The sequence below is a fragment of the Cavia porcellus genome, unplaced genomic scaffold (assembly GCF_034190915.1).
Source record: "Cavia porcellus strain 051 isolate PalLab524CR breed Dunkin Hartley unplaced genomic scaffold, mCavPor4.1 scaffold_21, whole genome shotgun sequence".
Taxonomy (NCBI): Eukaryota; Metazoa; Chordata; class Mammalia; order Rodentia; family Caviidae; genus Cavia; species Cavia porcellus.
Window position 1 is genome coordinate 8,953,355 of NW_026947504.1, and position 17,493 is coordinate 8,970,847.

Sequence of the window (17,493 nt, forward strand, 5' to 3'; positions counted from 1 at the left end):
TAAAAGACCGCTGCTCTCTTTTAGTGGGGTATAGTATTCAGAGGCCAACGCAACTATAAAAAACATGTGACACCTGTACCATTACCTATCAAAGATATTGTTTCATTAAATATAAGAGCAATTATATATAAGATACCCATTATTTTAGGTACCATTAAGAAAAAAATCTTGCCAATTAAAATTTGACATCAATCATGCTTATACAACCATATTAATATTTGCATAAATGCAAAATTCATTCATGAGAACTATATTTTTACTGCCCTCTCCACCCCAAAGATAGTCTGAGAATTCATGAAAACACCTGGCAAATTATTTCAATAAAGTCCATCTATGATAAATTTATAGCTAAACTCATATTTACTGTTTAAAGACAGAATCCTGACCTTAAAGCCAGGAATAGCTGGAGGATATATTTCAGTGGCATGGCACTTGCCTGGCAAGCACAAAATCTTGAGTTCAATTTTTGGTATCCACACACACAACAAAGTCAGGAATAAGGCAACGATGTTTGTTCTCATCACTCTTTAAGTGATATTTCTTTTGTACAGTAGAAATTATAACAACTAGAAATAAGACAAAAATACCACAAAACCAAAGAGCGGGAGACAAAAAAAATGAGCATATAAGCTGTATAAACCAAATGTATATCTTATAAACTGAAAACACTACTGGGAGAAGCCAAGACTCAAATATACACATCTTCATAGAAGATTCATTGATGATGGCCATTTGTTCCCAATTTTTGGAAGTATGACTAGGAGTGTATTTGCTAGGTCATATTATAATTCTGTTTAATGGAATGTACTGAATAAATAGATCAATTTTCAAAAGTACACATACTTTCCAAAACTGAAAACAAGTACTCAAATACACACAGATATATGTTCACAGCACCACTATTCACTAAGGCAGAAACTACCTAAATGTCCATCATCAATGAAAGCATTAACAAATGCATAGCAAAATAGTATTCTTCTATAAAAGGATACAAAAGGATATAAAAGGTGATAACACACACTAATGTGAATGAACATCCCAGACATCATGCTAGGTGAAGAAGCCAGACTCAGTGCCATACTGTATGATTCCACTTATATGAAATATCAAAAAAAGGTCAATCTATAGATAGAATAGAGATGGATTGTCAGGGGTTGGAAGGAAGGAAGAACAAGAAGCAACTAATTAATGGGTATAAGGGTTCCCTTTTGGAGTGATGAGAATGTTATAGAACTAGGAGACGTGTAGAACGTCTGAAAATGTACTAAATGCCACTGAATTGTTCACTCTAAAATGGTTAATTTTTATGCTCTGTGAACTTCACCTGAATAAATAAAGTATCAATTGTTTAAAATATTTAAAAACACACATATTAATAGCCAGTAGGCCTGTAATACGATAACAGCACAGTGTGAGGCTGAGACATTGAGAATCACTGTGAGTTTGAGGCCAGCCTGGGCTACATAGCAAGATCTGTTTCAAAAACAAACAAACAAAATGTATATATAGGATTGTACAGAAGATAACAGTATTATATCAATGATACATTTCCTAAATGTGACCATTATGCTATGGAATTCCTCACACTTAAGAGATACATGCTAAACGAGTTAAGAAGCACAATGTTATTATTTTATAATTTAGTTTTTAAATGTTTTTATAAAAGGAAAATGTTTATAGCACCATTACTAACAGCCAAAAGTAAAAAACATACAAATGTCCATCAACTGATGAATGCAAAAAGCAAATGCAGTGATAAATATATTAATGAAATATTATTCAGTTATAAAAGGAATGAACTGCCAATATATGCAACATGGATGAGTCTGCAAACATCATTACAGTAAAAGAAGTCCGATATGAAAGGCACATACTATATGATTACATTAATAAAATATCTGTGATAGGCAAATCTTTAAAAACAGAAGGGAGATTAGTAGTTAACAAACTGGTGGGAACAAGTGTAAAAAAGTAACAGATTTAGGGTTTATTTTGGGTTTGATAAGAATGTTCTGGAATTAGACAGTGGCAGTAGATCTATAATTAATATATTTTGAGAGGTATTCAAGGCCCACTTCCTCCGCGGGAACACCTGGAACACCTGCGGCACCACTGAGCTGCCTCGGACTGCCGCTGTGGGCCTGTCCCTTGGGGAACCTACCCACGTCCTGGACCTAGTACTGCAGTTAATCTTTGGATCCAACCCTTCTCCTAGAACCTTGGACTATAGTGCATTACCGTGCTGGATGGATGGAAGACTCAGGAACCCCTCACCCAAACAGAAGACCTCAGTAGGCTTCAGTCTTATGACATGATACTCTACATAGAAGACCCCAAAAACTCCATTTAAAAGACTGCTAGAAATAAACAAATTCAGCAGCATAGCTGGATACAAGTCAATCCTCAAAAATCAATAGCATTCTTGTACACAAACATAACACTCCATGAGAGAGAAATTATGGAAATATTGCCTTTCACAATAGCATCTAAAAAAATGAAATACCTAGGAATCAACCTAACCAAGAATGTAAAAGACCTATATGCTGAAAATTATACTACTCTAAAAAAGGAGATTGAAGAGGATATGAGAAAATGGAAGGATATTCTTGTTCTTGGTTAGGAAGAATCAACATTGTGAAAATGGCCATACTCCCAAAATTGCTATACATATTCAATGCAATCTTCATCAAAATACCATTAACATACCTTACAGATCTAGAGAAAATATTCCTAAAATTCATCTGGAAACAGAAGAAACCTAGAATAGCAAAGGCGGTTCTAGGCAACAAAGGCAAGACAGGACGCATCTCAATTCCTGACTTGAAACTATACTACAAAGCCACAGTGATAAAATCAGCATGGTACTGGCAAAGAAATACACTGGAAGATCAATGGAACAGATTAGAAGATGCAAACATAGCTACAAAGACACTCAGCTACCTGATATTTGACAAAGGGCTAAACAAGTTCACTGGAAAAAAAGATAGCCACTTTAATAAGTGGTGCTGGAAAAATTGGCTTTCCACATGCCAGAGACTAAAAATAGACCCATGCCTATCACCATACACTAAAGTCAAAATGGATCAAGGATCTAAATATTAAAACAGAAACACTAAATCTACTGGAGGACAAGGTAGGTAAAAATCCTGAAGACATAGAGGTAGGGAGAGAATTCATGAATAAAATGCAAATGGAAAATACTTCAAAGAATCAACAACTGAGATCTTATATTACTAAAAAGTTTTTGCACTTCAACAGCCAACAAAGTGAAAAGAAAACCCACAGAATTTAGTCAACAGAAAGAATTTTAGCCAACAATCCCTCAGACAAAGGACTTATATCCAGAACATATAAAGAACTGAAAAACTGACCGGGCCCGCAGGTCAATCCGGATCCGCAGGGCAGTTTCCTGGTGAAGGAACGGGGATTGACAGATGCAGGGTAGAAGACAGAGAGACAAGAGACCAAGACAAGTCGAGAAAGTTCAATCAAGCCTCATTTATTGATAAAGTGGTCGCTGCTTTTATAGGGCAGGGGTGGGCCGGTGGGACAGGAAGAGGCTATGGGGTGATCTCTGATGGGTCATCGTCACGTCCGTGTACGTGATGTGAGTAGGAGAGGATTATGGTTCATGTAGGTGTATTATGTGCCCATATGAGGGAGAGGCAGGGAGACAGCAGTGGAGCGGTCGCTCTGCTCCCTACAAAAAACAACAAGCTCCCCAAACTCAAAGACCCCCTCCAAAACTGGGCATCAGAGATGAACACACAGTTCTCAGATGAAGATCTACAAATGGCAAATAAATACATGAAGAAAGGTTCACCATCACTGGATGCAAATTAAAACAGCATTGAGATTTCATCTCACCCCAGAAAGAATGGCTGCCATCAAGAAAACAACTGATAAGAAATGTTAGCAAGGATGCAGGGGAAAAAAGAACACTTCTCCACTGTTGGTGGGAATGCAGACTGGTACAACCACTGTGGAAATCAGTATGGAGATTCCTCAAAAAACTAGGATTGGAAGTTCCATTCAATCCTGCTATTCCCCTCCTAGGAATTTTCCCAGAAAAATTGAAAAGATCACATCACAGTGATATATGGAAAAATACCTAAAATGCTGATGTAACATTTAGAAACCACCTTGAACACATGGAACAGTTGACAAGACAATGGTGAATGGCCTCAGAGAGGAAAGCAAGGCCATGGAACACTGTTCCAGCATCAATCTGATGGTTTTGCAGGGCAAAGGAAGCTGGAGTCAGGGTCCAATTTCTGCCAAAAGTGAGGTGTCTGAGCAGGCAAGGTGGTACATCCCTGTAATCTCAGTACTTGGAAGGCTGAGGCAGGAGGACAGCTGCAAGTTCAAGGCCAGCCTGCACTGCATAGTGAAACTCTGTCTCAAAAAGACCAAAAATAAAAAGAGGAGTCTTATCTAAGAAGGTAAATTGGTCCACTTTTTCAAAAACAAAAACAAAAACAAAACCAAAGTGAGGTATCTCAGAGGAGACTCTCATTAAGCTGGCAACCCAAAACGTTACGTCTTCAGGAGTAAACTTGAACACACTTGTAGTTTGAAGTCCCAGGAAAAATACACTCTAGGAACACCAAAACCAAATGTGAAACAGACATGCTCTGACACAGTTTATTTCTTGAGTGATGTCAAGGTGATCTGCCCTCTTATCTGTCTAGAATGAAAATTATTAATCTCTTATCAGAGAAATATAACATCATCTAAAAATCTCAACAATTATAGGGCATGCTAAGAGGCAAGATTATTTGCTCAAATTCAAGGGAATAAACTAGACATACCATAACCCAGACACATAAGGACTTTATAACAAAGATCAATTAAAGATGGAGAAGTTCACCAGACTGCAATTTATTTAAAAGAAAAAATATAACTGAGAACACTGAGATCTGTACCCTGTTGGAACTTGGGGCACTGGGAAACCAAGCAACCAGCTCGCCTCCCTGGTACGTGGCAGTGAGCCTACCGGCGCACAGGCTGAGGATCAAACATCCCATCCTCCCCCCCACCTTAGCAAATGGGAGCCAGAGATCTGAGCATCTCTCGGGAGGCTGACCATATGCAATATAGCAAATAAGGAAGTTTCCTCTTCTACCATCTCTTTGAAGGTAAATATTTTTATCACTGTTTTGCTTTGCTCAAATGGTATTGCTCTCTTCATTATTGTTATAAGTTCTATAATGTTCTGTATTTCATTTGATTTTGCTATACCTGATTGAAAGAACCACTATTGTGAAGATAATGAGATACTATGGTATCTATTACTGTTATCCTGATATCCTGCTGTGAAGTTCTGTACCAATGCACTGTCTCAATTGGCTTTGTTCCATCTTGTTCTGTTGTATTTTACTACAATCAAAGTAATAAAAAATACAACAGAAATTAAGAGTTTAATAGATGAAAAAAAAGAGTTTAATAGATGTAAAAAGATGTATTTAATGGGACACAAGAGAAGTCAGTGAGTTGGAAGAGAATTAAAAACATCAAACCTATGGAGATAAAGAAAAATAGAATAAAAGGGTGAAGGGACATGTGAGGCACAGAGAAAAGGTATCCAATACATTGGTAACTGGAGGTCCAGGAAGAGAAGAAAGAATTACACAGAAGCAATATTTATTGATAAAGTATCTAGGCCCTTTCCAAAGAAATGAAAGGTATCATGACACAGAATGAAGACGCTCAGACAAGCCCAACAAAAAATGGGGGAAAAACCCCACTTACACCATGGCATTATCACAATAAAATTGTTAAAAGTAAAGAGTTAAAAAAAAATTCTTAAAGTAGCAGGGGGGTTAAACATTATAATCTTCAATTAACAGTGGAGTTCCAAAAAGAAAGAATGGAAAATGAAAAACAGTTTTGAAAAATACAGATGAAATAAGAATATATCCAGTCAAATACTATAGAAATCCTTACCAGCAGTCTTGAATGGGAGTATTTATTAAGCAGAAGAAAAAAATTATCCCAAAAGAAATTAAGAAATGCAGACAGGAAGAAAACCAGCAGAAAGATATTTTTAAGTGAATATTAATATTATAAAATATTAAAAATATTTGTGGGAATTAAAACATACATAGTAAGGCTCAAAAGGAAAATACGTAGTAAACAGATTTAGTTGTAAAGTTCTAATATCTGGAAAAGTGAAAATTGTAATTTGCATTAGTGTGTAGTAAGTCAAGAATGCATGCTGTCAAAGGTAACCTCCAGAATGATAGTATAAAGATGTTTAATAACAGAGTATAAAATCAGTAAACATCTTAAAATTAATTGGGGGGGGATATAGCTCAGTGATACAGACCTGCATAGCAAGCACAAGGTCCTGAGTTCGAATCCTAGTACCAAAAAATTTAATTCATTTTTTTAAAAAAAGCAAAAATAGAAAAGACATAAATCAGGAAAGTCAAGTAGAAAACAAACAGTAATATGGGAATGATAAACTCAAATAGATTAAATCTACTATCACAAAAAGATTAAAAGGGGCTGGGGATTTAGCTCAGTGGCATAAGCACCTGCCTGGCCAAGTGTGAGGTTGTGAGTTCAATCCCCGATACCGCAAAAAGAGAAAAAATAAAAATAAACAAACAAAAAGTTTAAAATCACAAGACTGAAATTCAAACACACTAAATACATATTGTCAGAGGCATAGCTTACAGTTACAGATATGCTGAGGGTGAGAGTGACAAAAGGGGCACAGTGGTACACACCTATAACACCAGTGCTCTGGGGGACTAAAGCAGGAGGATCTCAAATTTGAGTACTGCCAGGGCCACATAGTGAGTTAGTGAGACCCTGTCTAAAAAAAAAAAAAATAAAATATAGGAATAAAAACTGGCTGGACATGTAGCTCAGTACAAGGGTCTTGGGTTCGATCACATTACCTTACACACACAGTGACAGAACATATAGCAGAACAAATAGCAAAACAAAACATCAACAAACAGCAAAAGAAAACTGTTGTAACTATACTAATATCAGACAGAAATGCCATTCATAATAATGACCAAGGATTAATTCACAAGGAGGATATAACAATTCTAAATTTAAATAGTAAAAAATCTTAAATTTAAATACATTCAGTAATTTAGTTTTAAAATATGTAAAGTAAAAGTAAAGTAAATGAGTCAAAGAAATAAAAGGGTAAACTCACCATCACAATGGAAGAATACCCCTTGCACATTGATAAAACAAGCAGACAAAAACTTGAAAAGGTTATAGAAAATATGTACACATCTAACTTAACTGATTAATAAAAACGATGCTGAGGATACAGCTCATTGGCACAAGCGCCAATCTGACAAGCACAACGTCCTGAGTTCAACTCCCAGCACCAAACAAAACAAAACAAAACGGGGCTGGGGTTTAGTTCAGCGGCATAAGCACCTGCATGGCAAGTGCAAGGTCATCAGTTCAATTCCCGGTACCCAAAAAAAAAAAAAAACCCTAAACAAACAAATGACGATGCACCAAACAATGACAAACTACATTTTACTTTATATGTACATAAGACATTTCCAAAATTTATCCTTTCCTGGGTAAAAACAAGCCTCAACAATTTTCAAAGGACAAAAGTTATTCCAAGTACATTATCTAACCACACAAGTGTTATGGAATAGAGTAACTACTAGAAAATTCCCAACTAACAGACATTAAGCAAATATCCAAATAACTCTGGAGTCAGGTATGAAATCAAGGCAGGAACTAGAAAATACAGTGGAATAAAATCAACATGACACAAAAAAACACACAGAAAGCATAAGATAAAATGGTAGATTTAGGGGCTGGAAATGCAGCCCAATGGTAGAGTTTTGCCTGGCTATGCCCAAGGCCAGTTCAATTCCCCACCACAGAGAGGGGAAACATGATAAATTTAAATACAAAGATGTCAAGTAATTTTGCTACATGAAGATAGACTACATGTTCCAGTTAAGATTGATACTGTCTGCACTCCTTGTTTCTCACCAAGATAACCTCCACTCGGAGGGATTCTGGCAGCAAGGAGTTCAACATAGCTGTCCAACACTGGACAAGAATTTTCCCTGAACTAGAATCTGGCTCTTCTCATAAAGTTATGGAATTGGAGACTTTGCTTTATACCTTGATGAGGCTTCAGTGTCTAATGCTGTGGCCAGCACATGATATGCGTGCAATAAACATTTACATAAGAATTTTTAAAACACCAATATAAGCAATTATAGTCTAAAAAAATTCTAGTATATGCTGTTTGTCAGAAAAACTAAGGAAAAGCTTCAGAAAGGCTGAAGTCAGAAGAACGGAAAAGCATTAAGTCATACTTAGCAAATTCTAACTAAAGCAAAGTTGTTTAACATTAGACAAGAACAGTCTGGCATATATTTTTTGTTTTGTTTTGTTTTTTGGTACTAGGAATCAAGCTTATGACCTTGCACTTAACCAAGCAAGTGCCTGAGCCACTGAGCTAAATCCTGTCCTGACAAAAACAGTCTTTAAGGGAACAAAAAGCAATACAAAAGAAAAAGAGAATCATTCCACAATAAGTGATATAGTTCATCAAAATATAACAATTTTTAATTTGTTACCTTGAGTAACATTATCTTACAATAAAGCACCACAGGTAAAGCTTAAATTTAATAAGGACTCATTAGACAAATCCAAACTGATGAACATGTCAAGGTCATAAAAATAAAGACTGAGTCTATTTTTTGATGTCTCACTGTTGTTAAGTTTCATTTCTCCCCTTCCCTCTATATCCTATTCTCCAAGGAGGGGATATGAAAGTCCTAGTGCTCCATCCCTTGACACCAGCAAGAGATTCAAATTATGCAAAGTCTGCCTTTATGCAGAATTCTCACCGTGGCTGCATTCCTAATCAAAATAAAATCCTAGGCCAGTCTCCTCTCCTTGCTCTCTCAAGACCCTGGAAACTGCTTTGAGAGGGTTGCCCTGCTTTTCCCAGAGACCTCAATTTATAGACCTAGATTAATAAACCTCTTCATATTCTTTTGGTATGCGTGGGGGACCACCAGTCTTGATATCCAAACCAAAATGTGAGTTTGGGCAGAGGAGAAATGAGGGGAGGAAGTGCCCCTATTTGCTTTTACAGATGACCGTAACAGGAATTGTTCCTGTAAATAAGAATAAAAACACATGACAACTGAATATAACGCAGGACGTAGGAATATTACTGTTGTTTGGCACAGCAGACTTAATTTTTTTTTTGGTATCATATTTATATGCAATTTTAAAATTCTTTCATAACTTACTGGCTGTTTTTAAATAAACTAACATGGCTTGAATGAACTGCCCAGCTCCTGTGGAAGTCACATACAAGATTATGAGATTCTTTATCACAAACTGTCCCCCCAATGTCACCTTAAACACATTTATAGATGAACTCAATTTAACTAGGAAATTACCACAATAGTAAGAGTATGTAACCTATGACAGTACTCTTGGGAGGAAGAAAGCATTTACTTTCTCAACTGGCTTTTTGAAGATGGCATACCCGATCCAACCAAATTGTTGACAATTGGTTACATTTTGTAAAATTTAAGTTTTGTGAAGAGTCTATTTGTTATATTGCTGTCCACTGTGTTGCAGGCTTTGGGAAAATTCAAGTGCTTACTGTCTTAGCATTAATTGAAGATAGAATGAAATATGAAGACTCAGTATAATCCATAAGACAAAAATCATGGAGTTTTTACCAGCAAGAAACTTTTCTTTTTAGAGAAATATTGTCCTAAAATGTGGCGGCACTTCAAAGAGTCCAATGGTGGAAACAACTATAGCATTTGATAAATGAGGGTGCTTTATGCTACCGCTCTTGAAGAACTACAATGCCAAATCTACTTTAACTACTTTTTTCAGTAACTAATAATAAAAAAGTAAAGTTACAAGAAATTTAAACACACCAAACATCACTAAAGAGAAAGTAATGGAGATATATAGAAGAATATATATGTGCTTCTCAAGTGCACATAGAATTATTTGCAATACTGAAAACCAGGGGCTGGAGATTTAGCTCAGCGGCATAAGTGCCTGCCTGCCTTGCAAGCAAGCAGTTGTGAGTTCGATCCCCGGTACCGATAAAAAAGGAAAAAGCCAAAAAAAAAAAAGAAAACCAAACTCTACCAATTTCTAAAGACTGAAATTCACAAGAGCACTGACCATAAAGCATTAGCTAGAAATACACATACACACACACACAAAATCCTGAAAATTCCAAAGATGAACTAATGGTCCCCCAAAATTATTCCTGAAAGGACTGTGTAGGTGTGAATAATTTAGGGATCTTGAGGCTAAAGGACTATTTTGAATTAACCAGTAGGCTCTTTATAAAAGGATTATTATAAGAGGGAGATCGGACAGTCAGAGTTAGCAAGATGTGATGAGAAAAGCAGAGGCCAGAGAGAGAAACTTGAAGATGCTACTCTGCTGGCTGTGAATATGGAAGCTGCTATAAGCCAAGAAATAACTGCAGCCTCTAGAACCTGGAAAGTCAAGGAAACAGGTTCTCCTTTATAGTCCCCCAGAAAGAACACAATCCTGCCAACACTTTTTTAGCATTGTGTCCTCCAGACAAAAAGACAGTAAATTCCACCAGAAGTAAAAGATAATAAATTTGGATTATTTTAAATCACTAAAGTTGTAGTAATTTAGCAGGAACCAAATACACTCCATATATGTGCAAGTAATCTATTGGAAGCAAATTATAATGGAAAAGAGACAATGTACTAGACTAAAATTATAATAAAAACATTATTATGGACTGAATTATTTCCTCCCCAAATTCATCTGATGAAACCCTTAAACCTCAGAAGGTGACTATATTTGTATATAGCATTTTTAGGTTAAAATTAGCCATTAGGGTAGGCTCTAGTCCAATCTGACTGCTGTCTTTACAAGAATAGGAAACAACTGTGCTTAAGACATCATGAAAATGTGGCCATCTGCAAGCCAGGAATAAAAGTTTTTTGTTTTGTTTTGTTTTTTTTTTTTTTTGTCTTTTTCCTTTTTATCGGTACCGGGGATCGAACTCATAAGGCAGGTGCTTATGCCACTGAGCTAAATCTCCAGCCCCAAGAATAAAAGCTTTATAAAAGATTAAACCTGCAAACATCCTGTACAAACTTTTATCATCTGGAACTGTGAGAAGTCAGTTTCTGTTATGGCAGCATTGGCAAACTACTATATTTTGCTACGGTTTAAATATGAAGTATCCCTAAAGACTCATATGTTGAGGTCACTAACTTCATCATCCACTGAAGAATTCACAGTTGAATGGGCTACTCAAAAGTAGGGGCTACTTAAAGGAACTGGAAAGTGCCTTTAAAGACTGTATCTTTTCTCTGGCTCTCTTTTCTCTTTCTCTGCTTCCTGGGTGCCATCAGGTGAGCAATTTTCCTCTACCATGTCCTTCCACTATGATATTTCTGGTTCACTACAGGCCTAAAGCAAATGGATATAGTTAACCATGGACTGAAACCATGAACCCAAATGAACCTTTTCCAGTTTAAGTTGTGGATGTAAGGTATTTGTCCCAGCAATAAAAAGCTAACAGAAAACTGGCCAAAGACTGGGGTCATGGTCATGACTATGTGCTTCAGAAGCATTTGGAACTGGTTTGTGGGAGGAGTCTGAGACCGGACCTAGTGAAGCTCTAGAATGTCCTAAATTGAGCGTAATGGATGTTTACAGGGGATTCAGAAGACTAGAAAGCTGATAGTTCTGAGAAGAGAAAAGACTGCTCTAGTGAGAGTGACTCTTGGGAAATTACATGAAAAGCAATGTATGTTATATTCTGCCATAGGATTTGTCCACATCATATAAGACTTTATGGAAGACTAAGTTTAAACATAATGGGCTAGTTTATGTGGAGGAAATTTCAAGGCAGCACAATATCCAGGTAGTAGCATGAGTACTGTTGGTTGGTTGTAGTCAGATCCACAGTGCAAACAGGAGCAAAATACAAAGCATAAAGATTTGAAAAACTTACCAATTGCCCCCCCCACCAAAAGGCAAGGATTTCTACCAAAAGCTGAAGGTAAAAAAATCACACTTAATGCTAAAATCTTCCCTCTGAGACTAAATGCAAGAGAAGAATATCTATCATTGTCAACTTCATTCAACAATACTGGTGATCTTAGCCAGGATAGTAAAGCAGAAAGAAGTAAGAATTATAAAGATTAGAAAGAAGAAATAACTTTCTCATTATTTGAGATTATAACTGTCAATATAAAAACTGAGGGCATCTAAAGTACAAATCAACAATAAAATTAACCAATCATATAAAGCCAGGGATGTAGCTCAGTGGTAGGAGTAGCCTCATGTGCACAAGGGCCTAGATTCAATCCCTATCATCACAAAAATAAGTACAGTGGGACTTTGGTTCACAAACTTAATTCTTTCCATAATTCTGGTTACAAACTGAACTGACAAGAACCAAATCAAAATCTCTCTATTAGGTTAATATTGAATCTAACCACTGAATTTGATTCAGTTCTCATCCAGTTTGATTTGGAGAGATTACAAGGGAATATACACAAATTAAAAGTTTGTTATTGTAGTGTGGTGTCATTACATTTAAAAATTTAAAACTGCCACCCAAAACCAAGAAAGATAGCGCAGGCATGGCTCGGGGCTATTCTGTCCTTAAGACAGCTAATTCTAGTACAGCTTTGAGACTGGGTTGTAGGAATTACTGCTAATCAGAATTAGCAGTAAAGACAGTCACAACTTGCAGACCCATACAATACTCCCATTTGCAGTTTTCCAAACCCTGTTACAGGAGCAAGGCATTAATTCAGTATGTAAATATTACAGCACCTAGCATAAAACCCTACCAAGATTCAGAGGTTTCAGCTCCCATTTTCATCAGATCAAGGGTGGGAAGCCTAGAACAAAGGCCTCACGCTAGGCCTCACACTATAAAATGACATCAAGGGTTGGGTAATTTCAGCTTATAGAACTGTATGAAATACCTAAGGGACAAACTAGAGGTGGAAATAGACAGCAGCTCAGCAAAATGGGAGGAAAGTCTTATTTGCAAAGACTGCTGCCACAGACAAAAGCAGAAGAGAAATTCTCATCACTTAGCAGACTCTTCTGTTAAAACATGGCAGAACAGGGTCCATGTTTCCAGATACTGCAACCCTGACTTCTTTAGCAGATGCCAACATCTTTGCTAGTGGAAACTACAGTTTCTAAAATAGACATGGGTCCAATCCAGTCTCCAAGGACCAGACTTTAAAAGTGCTGCGCCAGCCTCCCCAAGAAGTTAGTCCTTCAACTTCCTTTCTATAATATGTGCCCTTCTTTAAAGGGAGTGAACAGAGTAACTACTGTGGTTGCTGAAAGTTACAGTTACTGACCCATTTCAGACTGGAAGAAAGAGCACTAAGCGTGATGTTTCCCCTAGTCATCTGCCTCTAAGTCAGTTTCAGATAGCTCTATAAAGGACATGGGGAAAAGTGAGCATGTAGCCCCGAAACATGAGTTTTCACCATACACTCTCGTACTACCACAACACTATTCCCCCTTCTATAAAATAGCCCATAAAGTGCTGATAATTCATTAGGCTAATCAGGGAGTAAGGTTGCTACTTAACCTAAAAAAAAAAGGGAGGATATGGAATCATCCTAGGGATGGATACATGTCTTACAGAGCAGATTAAAAAAAAATACTCCCATAAAATGGAAACAATGCTTTGTAAATAAGAAGGGGAAGAGAATGGGGGAAAAAAGAGGAATCAAGATATATCATGTACAGGGCTGGGTATACAGCTCAGTGGTATACGTGCCTATCTGGCAAGCACAAGATCCTGAGTACAATTCCTGATACCCCCCCCCCAAAGTATCATGTACAGGTACAAATTCTTTATGATGAATGTGGTAATTACATATCTAAAATGCACCAATAAACTTAATTAAAAAAAAAAAAAAAAGAACTACCCCAAAGCTTAAAAGGACTCCTTTAATTCCTAGGAAAGGGCCTGGCCCACTTTTATGACTATGTACCCTATAGAGTGCATTGTGTAAACTTTTCTTAAGACTTTGAGTAACAGGCTATTATGGTAGGAAAAAAAATAATTCCAACTGTTTGTCTCTCTGCAGGCTGTATAGTACTGCTGCTCATGTCCTCTCCAATAGCCTCTAGGGAGTCCTAAAGTGGGAAGCTCTGCCCTATGAAAAAGTAACTTCTGACTGTACCAACCTAGTCCCAGCCCGAAACAGCCTCCCACCTTCCTTAAGAAGTCTTTAAAAAGCCATGTTAAGAAACAAGGAGGAAGGCTCCAAAGAGATCAAAAGAGGATTTGGGAAAGAAGGGAGAGAAAAGGCAAAGGACTGAAAATCATCAAGATATGATATGCATATGTATCAAACCCCCAACCTGAATATAATCATTATGTATGGCAAACTACTAATAAAACACTTCTTAAAAATAAAGTTAGGCCTATAAAAAACCACACACTATAAAAGAAGACAATGCAAGCTGGAAAGGAAACTTGTAGAGACCACAATCAACTGCAAAATATAGATCTTATTTGGCTGTGATTCAGATGAACTAATTAAAAAACTACTAAAAGACAATTTGGAGCCAGGCATGGTGGCACACACCTATAGGCTGAAGCAGGAGATTCGCTGCAAGTTTGAGGCCAGCCTACGCTATACAGTGAGTTCAAGGCCAGTGTCTCACTAGCAAGACTCTGTCTCAAAAACTGACAAAACTAAAGAAAAAGATAATTGTGAAAATTTAAAAACTAGACAGCTGATGACATTCAAGAATTTTTCAACTTTTTAAAGAAGTGTTTTTGACACATCCTAAACTTAATCATCAAATGATAGGATCAACTAGAATATACTTAGTAACAGATGACAGAAGGTTGATGCAGGAATGTGAAACAAGATAGTCACAGGTTGACAAGCCTTTAAACTGGGTGATGGCCACAGGTGCCCAAACGGCTCTCTTTCACAAGGTGTATGTGTATATATTGCTTGTGTTTATTATTTTTTTTCAATCCACCCTGAAATCTTCAAGGGATTTGATTTTTCCCAGAAGACTGAGTAAAAAGGTTGTTTTTCTCCTTCTTTTGGGAGTTTTTTTCATATCTGACCTTATGATTAAGGATAACACTCTAACCATCACTGTAAGAAAGACACCTAAACTCAGGCTTTACTAAATGAGAAAGAGGAGATGTACTGCCTGCTGTCTCCAAAGCTAGCATTCTGCCAGTAAGCAGGCATCCAGGAGGCAAACACCCTGCTCTTTGCGCAACTGGCAGGGACTTGCAGCATCGATTGCTCAGGATGCAGGCAGCCTGGAGCAAGGTGGGTCCCTGGTGAGCCACTGCTGAGTAACAGATGCTGGCAGCATAGCCTGTCTCACTCCTTCCCCCAATCAGATCTCTCCTTTCCCTAAAGCTTTTTTTTTTTCTGCGTCACAAACACAAAATGGAGTTAGCTGGAAGCAAAAGCAATCTGTCTAAAATGGCTGAATGCAGTAGGGAGTGCCAGGCAGTAAAGCAAAGGGAAAGGGCACCCCCTGCTGCCCAACAATGGGACCCCATCTTCCTATTCTCTCTACTGTACATATATTTCTAAATTAGTGAAGGTTAGTAATATAGAATCGTGATGTTTATTTTGGGAAACTAGTACATGCACATAACATAACTCGATCATTTTCAATCCTTTTCTGCCATATCTAAAGAAGCAATCCAAGAGTCCAGGTCAATTCTGTCATAATCCTTGATACCTACACTGAATTCTTAAATTTCAGGAGTAGATACTGAAGCTCAAGAAAGAAAAGTAATTTTTAGTATCTGAAGACACAATCAAGGCAACAACACAGAGCCCTGAGTCCCAGTTACTGTTTATGATTATGTTTATGTTATGATTATGTTATGATTAGTAACCATTTCCAAAAGCCCCCAAAAAGGAAAGGAGTTCTATAGAAGGGCATCCGCTGGCTTCAGTAATGTGAACCAGAGAGTCAGTCCCGTAGCTATATCCATCACTTCCTCAGGAATTCCTGTTGCAGGGTTCTCTCAATGAAAATGGCAAACAGGAAGTGGAGGAGTGGGGAGGTGCCTAACATCCTGGAAACAGTTCCTAATAATTGCAGTACGAGTACGTGGAATAGAAAAAATGACTGGGAAAATGCAATTGAGAATGGGACAGCTGAAAAGTCACTTATTCCCAGGGCCTGAAGACTGATGAGCTACAAAGCAACTCTACCCAACCTTACCTGTCCCTCTCACCGAGGACCAAATCTCAACTTGCTCGGCCCTCTTCTACCCGGAATGCCCTTTATAATCTTAATGCTACATCTCCCTTGAGTAGTCAAAGGCCTTATGACTAAAGGAGAAAGGTGGAAAAAATGGAAACACTTTGAAAAAGAAACTTTATCGAATGTACCTAAAGTGAGGTACCAGTACTACATATAAGAAATGAGCACAGACTCATCAAAAAATGTTTAAAAAAAAAAAGTAAGGTGGAGCTGGGGATCTAGCTCAGTGGTAGAGTACTTGTCCAGCATGTGTGAGGCCCTGGGTTTGATTCCCACCCCTACAGAAAATTTAAAATATAAAAAGTTTGGTGAACATTGATATCACTGTAGTTCTCTCTCAAACAAAGGTCTTTGCCAAAGAAACTTCATTTCCCAGGCACAACTGAAAAATTGGGATACTTAATAACAACCCCAAGAAATAACAACAAATTTCTGTGAGGGTAACACAGCTATGAAATGAACAAGTCTGACTAACATAAAATAAGCCATGTCTGTTAAGCTTTATATGAACGCTGATTTGGGAAAATCAAGATTAAATTGCTTAATCTATGCATTGTTCCAAATGGTTCTTTTCCCCGTGAAATGTATTTTTAAAAAATCAGGACATATTGATCACTGGTGAAAAGGAGGGGGCACTGTCAAGGTGGCCTGATCGTCTCCAGAGGCAGACATCTTAGGATTCCCAGAACCTGGGCTAATACAAGAAAACTATCCATATAGAGGATTTCTAGTTTATGTTTCTTATAACTGTAAACTTATATGAGGGGAAAATTCAGAGTTTTAATGTCAACTGTAAGAATATTCTACAGGAGGGAAAAATCAGCCCCCATGTCAAGAAGAGCAGTTATCCCTGCTCAGAGGTAACCAGATTCCCATTATCGACCTCTTGGCTAAAACACACATTCCTCATTTGCTAAATCCCACTGAAATAGACAGTCATGGATGGTTAAGCTATAAAAGGGGGAGGGAAAAATGGATATATAAATCACAAGAACAAAACCAGACAGAATTCTGAAGTTTTAAGAGTCAGGTACTAAGGGGCTGGGGATTTAGCTCAGCAACATAAGTTCCTGCCTTGCAAGTGTGAGCTCGTGAGTTTGATCCCTGGTACCGATAAAAAGGAAAAAGACCAAAAAAAAAAGTCAGGTACTGAAAGGATGGAGGATGTCTCAAAGGGTAACTGAGAAACAGTTTTAAAAATCC

The 17,493-nt window shown here is 37.4% G+C and overlaps 1 pseudogene; it reads left to right on the forward strand.

Moving 5' to 3' along the window:
- The first annotated feature begins 9,292 nt into the window (after positions 1-9,292).
- LOC111753696 (protein tyrosine phosphatase type IVA 1-like) lies at positions 9,293-9,801 on the forward strand (annotated as a pseudogene).
- The last annotated feature ends 7,692 nt before the right edge of the window (positions 9,802-17,493 follow it).